This window comes from Acyrthosiphon pisum, chromosome X (genome assembly GCF_005508785.2).
Source record: "Acyrthosiphon pisum isolate AL4f chromosome X, pea_aphid_22Mar2018_4r6ur, whole genome shotgun sequence".
NCBI lineage: Eukaryota > Metazoa > Arthropoda > Insecta > Hemiptera > Aphididae > Acyrthosiphon > Acyrthosiphon pisum.
In genome coordinates, this window is record NC_042493.1 from 79,619,935 (window position 1) to 79,626,431 (window position 6,497).

Here is a 6,497-nt window from a genome sequence, read left to right on the forward strand (position 1 = left end):
GTTTATAACATTCCATATTTCCATTTACCGCATATTGGATTGAGTGTTAATTTGAGTAAGACATGTAAAACTATCAAAGTCACATAATGCAATACTATTACATACATATATACTAAATAAATAAATATTAATATTACTTAGGTATTATAATATATCATGTATTCCAACAATTTACTTATTTTCACAAAAAAATGTTATTAAAAAATCGTTTTATTAATAATAATCATTAGTATAATATCTATATACATATTATATAGTTTGTAATACTATACACTAACATGTTATAATGTAACACATGTCACTTAATACATTGTTTGTACTTTGTTTCATTTATAATTTATAGATATTTTTATTATTTGATTTTTTTTTTTATCAATATTTCAAAAATTTAACAGTTCTGTAATCTATTAATCTTTAATGTGAAAAAAAGTTATTTTTATGTTAAACTAATTTGTTTTACCCTTGTAATAATAATTATTAATTGATAAGTATTATATTGAACAAAATAATATAATTAAGAGTGATCGGAATAATTACATCTCAATAATATCTTAAAGACTTAAATAGTATGAATATTATTTTGTTGTTTTGTTAAATTGTGTTGACAAAAGTATTACGTAAAAAAAATTACATATTATTATAAATTAACCATTTGTTACATTTAATATGTATAATTTATACGTTACACTTCTTAGTAGTTACCTATATATATGTATTTACTATTTGATATAATAACTTATAAATAAGTGTTAATATAATACAATTTAATATTATTACACATTATAGTTGTAACTTGTAAGTTTGAATACTATAAAATAATAACAAATTAGATATTAGATAGGTAGAAAGTAACGTTGTAAAAGCGTTACTTTTTTGCATTAAAGCAAATTAATAATTACTGTCAAACGATTTAATACTGTAAACTTACTAAATTAAAATAATTATAAAATACGTTATTTTAAGAATCCTAAAAATTGTCACTAAATGGAAAAAACAATTTAATCTAACGTAGTTAATTTATCTATACATTTTAGTATTCTTTTAGATTCCATTATTATTATATAATATTTTATAATTAATACAATTTATTCGTGTCTTTATACCCTTAAAATATTAAGTTGCGTTATTATTAAAATATAAAATAAACATTATTAAACATTGGAAGTAGTTATGATTGTTCGTTATTTTGAATCCCGATTGATGGTTGTTCGTCATCCAGATTTTAATAACTTATCAGGTAATACATAATTAAATAATATAAATTGTTTATACATATTAAGTATTACCTATATATAATATATATATATATATATATATTATATAAAGAAAGGGAGAGATATTTAAAACAAAATTAATAATTTACTTATTTCCCAATGGTGTTTTGACAAACATTTTTACGATGGATAAAATAATTTAATAGCCGATGCCTGAAGGTGTTTGATACAGCATATTTATTTGATGAATCGGTGAAATTACATAGTTTCTGTAAGGATTTTAAAAAATATTTTTACGATAAGTTTTTTTTTTACCATTTGACCATGTTGGAATACGCAACGTTAGTGTGTGAGTTGGCGAGCACTCAATGTGTACATAAAACACTTGATTTTTTTTTTAAGAATTAGTAATATTTATAATATTACATAAATTATACAAAAGCTTCCGTTTACATTAATCGTTAATGGCTTTATAAAACATAATATTCGTATATAAATGTATCATTTCAACAAATAAAAAATTAATCTCCATCAGACATTTTATATTGCTATCATTTGTTTTATTCAAAAGAGGCGTTTTTTCCCAATATTTACGAGTGCATTATCCATTGTAAAATATGTTTTTACATTGGTACACACGGAAAAAAAACAAAACGATAATAATAACGGCACAACAATTATTTGTTCACATCCACCAAAGTGGTGGAGAATAAAATATGTTGCTTTGCCCTGTTGGGGTGGGGGGGGGGGGGTGTATCAATGATTCTAAGTACCTATACCTATGTGCACGGCAACTGACGAGTCACTTTTTTTAGATCATAATAATACAATAACTTACAAGAATGGTTATTATACTTTATTCTGCATATTTTTACATCAAACAGTTCAATGCGGTAACATTGCAAACGACATCGGTCGAAAAACATAAGCTGACGCACTATATTTGTATATTTTGCCTATACGTACAAATTATGTACAATTGAACAATTTCAAGAATAGGCCAATAGGCGTTCTATAGGTATTCTACAACCGGAAGAATATAGTCGAAACGGCTTCGGTGAGTATAATAACAGTGCTAGTGTTGCGATATATTATAATTATTATTATAAGTTTTGAAGTAATATTCTCAACGAGAAAATATCTCGTTGGCTTAGTTTTGATCCGTATATTATATTAACATCGATTTAAGAATATGATTTTATCAAATTATTTAAACTTATTTTACGGCACAACTATATTCCTAAATAGGTATTGTTACGCTCGTTGCTAATTTTTGTGTACTGTTTTCCACTCAAGAAAACAAAAACTGTAAACAAATCGTAATATGAAATACTGGTAAAATATTGTGAAAACAGAGACGAAACATCAAAAACAGTTTTTTTTTATTTTACATCTAAAAATGGCAGAGTTCCGATGATTCTTTATGACTCTTTCGATCGTAATATTAATATAATTAATTCTATCATTGCATAGTTATTAGTTTTACGTCGCACACCGGATTCGGCGGCGTACCACTGCACGAACTGCCGTTTTCGTTCTGAATTCCTGGTACCAAATTTCGATTATTTCGCAGGTGTGGCCTGAGCACGTAAGCACGTTATCGTATTATCACGAGATCGGGAAATGACAGTCGTTTCAAACTTTGAAATTACATAATTAATTTTGTCCACACACATTCCAAATCTTTAATATTCGCATACGAAGGCGTTTTTCGTGGTATTTTTCACAATGATTATATTATATTATTATCATTCATTATCCATATAAATATATAATGACACGAAGTCTGTGTGCCACCGTCACACAAGTCATGTTTACGAAGTTAAATAATAAATATTAAAAAGCATCGACATTATTTTGTTGATATTCGTGTGCTATGATGAGATAGGTAATCAAATACAAATTGATTGGATAGTTTATTTAAATTGTGACCAAAGAAAGAAAATATTTATAGTTGTTAATAGATAACAAAGTAACTTCAATCATTTCTAGACATCATAATAAGTAAAACATGTTTATACAAACTTTATTTACCTACAGTTAAATACACCTAACCTAGATAAATGCAATGATATTAAACATTTTATATATCTCTTATACATATTATTTTTAAGATAAAGAAAAATACGTAGGCACGTTTTAAACTTAAATCAAATAATCAATTATAATATAGGTAGTTACGGATTTAATAATTTCTTAACAAGTTACTAAAAAATCAAGGAGCCTTAATGCATGTTAAGTTTATTTTAAACTTGAGTTAATCTGGACTTCAGTGGTTCAGCAAGTCACTTAATTGTCATATTGGCCAAAATAATTGTTATGATATTAATATAGTACCATAAAAACTTGATTTTAAATACATTATTTTTATTATAATAATAAATAATAATCTATAGTAAATAATTTAAACTGTAGAAAAATAATTCATTAAAAGCTAACAAATTGATTTTTAATAAAAATATACATATAATACATCTGAAAAAACAAATTTAAGTTCTCTGCTGGCTGTAATCGTAATATGGTCATTGGATAATAGGTACCTTTTTTTTTAGAACACGCCGAATTAGATTAAATTTATCTGTATTGATCTATATGTTTTATATTACAACTTATATTATATTTCATACTACCCACTTAATTAAAAAATAAAAATAGTCGATTATTCTTTATTCAATTTTGAAATAAATTACAAAAAAGAAAACTCGTAGGTATTTGTAATTCTAAAAAAAAAATGTCAATGATTTAGGATTTTGAACAAAACTCGTGATTACGAATTTACCCACATTAAAATCAAAAGTGCAAAGTTGTATTGACAAATTGTTATTGGTAAATAATATCATTAAAAAATGAATTGAGGAAGTTTTTCCCATAATTCGTCAATTTTTATATTTTCGTCATTTTATTCTGTACAATCATAATACAGAGGCGTATTTACGGGGAGGGATCAATAGGGGATCAATTTCCCCCCATAGGCTGTATATAATATGCAACATTTTTCGGAGTCCTAATTTAAGGCCTCTATAGCTTTAAAAGCGGGGCTACTGGATAAAATCATATCCCTCCCCATGACAAAAACCTAAATACGCCACTGTCATAATATATTTTATATTTTTATAGAATCACTCTGCTTAATTATTCTAGTGTAGCTTCAACGCCTTCAACTGTCAAGTATACTATAATACCACCTTCTTTAATATTTTCAATTCGTATACCTACTGTTAAATTTAAGTATTTTAAAATGCATATCCGCATATTATAGGAGCGTGAATACCGAACACACGAGGTAGCTGATATAGGTAGTACGTTGAAATTGAACAATTGTTATAGCATACATTTTTGCAGTAAATCTGTGAGTTGTGACTGTGGGCATGTACATTCTACCTTAGGCTTATGATGAAAATAATATTGTGGAAATGAAAAAAAAAGAATGGTGGTATTATAGTAAATATAGGCTCATTTTGAACCTCGCTAAGAGTCACTTAAATGGATGTGTGAAATTTGAATCCAATAATTAATTGCATACCTACGAGGATGAAGTAAGAATGATTCTGAGCGGAAATGGTACAGTAGCGGACTCAATTTTAAAGGATATTTTAAAATTTATATTTATATTTATATATTACGATAATTATATTATACGTAGGTGATGGGAAAAAGTTTCATGTCTTAACGATTGATATTTTCTAAATACAACGAAATAATGAAACTGATAAAGGATTATTTTTTTATGTGTTCAACCATCTAATTTCGTTGACATCAAAAATATATGTCATTTATATTTTATATATGCATTTATAAAATGCATACAATTATAAAGAAAATTGTGCATAAAATCCTTTATATTTTTAAACTGTTGTAAGAACTTACGTTAAACCTTGTATTAAATATTCAAGGTTAATATTATAGTAGTAATTGTATATATATATAACCTTTATTATATTACACGTTTAATAGTAGATATAGGGAAATAATTGCTGTCAATCGATGATCAGAAATTATTGAATTGCGAGAAACTAATTATAATATTAGATAGAATATTTTTATTTTCGTCTCGTACATTGTAAGTGGTACTGGCAGCTGCTGGGGTCGAAGATCGCTTTCGAGTTTCGACGTTGTTCTAATCATCACATTCAAACACGATAATTATCATTTATTACCATATTATACGTTATAATATTATTATTGTAAAACTTATAAAATATACGTGTAGCTTTCGCCGCGCGCTTTTCTGTGTATAGGTTCTTCCTGAATCCCTGGTAGCGAATTTCGATTGAAATTGAAAAACATGACAAGTGTATTGTTTTTTTTTATCTATAAACCATTAAAACGTGTAATTCGGGTTATCTGTCATTGTACAGTTGGTATTAATTTAATTTAATAATGTTCCTTTATCGATTCATCTAATAATTACTATTATTTAGTTAATTTTCATTCGAATATATATATGGACTAACGGAAAACAACCACAAACTATACTGTACACTTGAATTAATGTTAAGGCACTAATATTTTATTATACAGTATTAGATTCTTTTTTATTTAAATAATTAAATAACGCGTCTATTAGTACGACTAATTTATTAGATATAGGTATTTAATTATTTATTTATTATTAAATCGACTTGGTGTTCTAATAATCAAGAATTCATGATAAAATGATCTATTTTTTTACGATTTCTCCGAGATTTCTCATTTTTAAAATTATTTTATTTTCAATGCATTTTAATGATTTTATTTTTTCTGTCATTTGTTAGGTGAAACATTAAATCATTAGCCAATATTTTATTATTCATTGACCATTGTACATTAATTGTACTTCAGTCCACTAAACAGTTATCGACAATACCTAAGTAAATATTTGACCCACAGTAAGTAGATAACCGTGTTTATTTACGGCTTATTTGTTATTTGAATAAAACGTGAGAATTATTAAGTTTAATTAAAGATTAAATCAGACAATTTGACTTTGAGACAAGCAAATCATCAATAAGTATTATATGGATACTAAAATATTTTTTACAATAATTTGGTACATTTATTACAAATTATCTGTATAACTATAGTTGCTTATACCTACTAAAGTGAAAATAATATTATTCATTATTACGCATGGGCTATGAGTATGGGGTAAACTTTATAATAATTTTATAATTTTATAATACATTAATTAATACCTATATTTTTCAATCTTGTATTTTTATTTTTTACAAATTTTTATAATTACTTATAAGTAATTATATAGTAATTAGAATAATTGCTCACTATTTGTCTATCCTCCGTTGA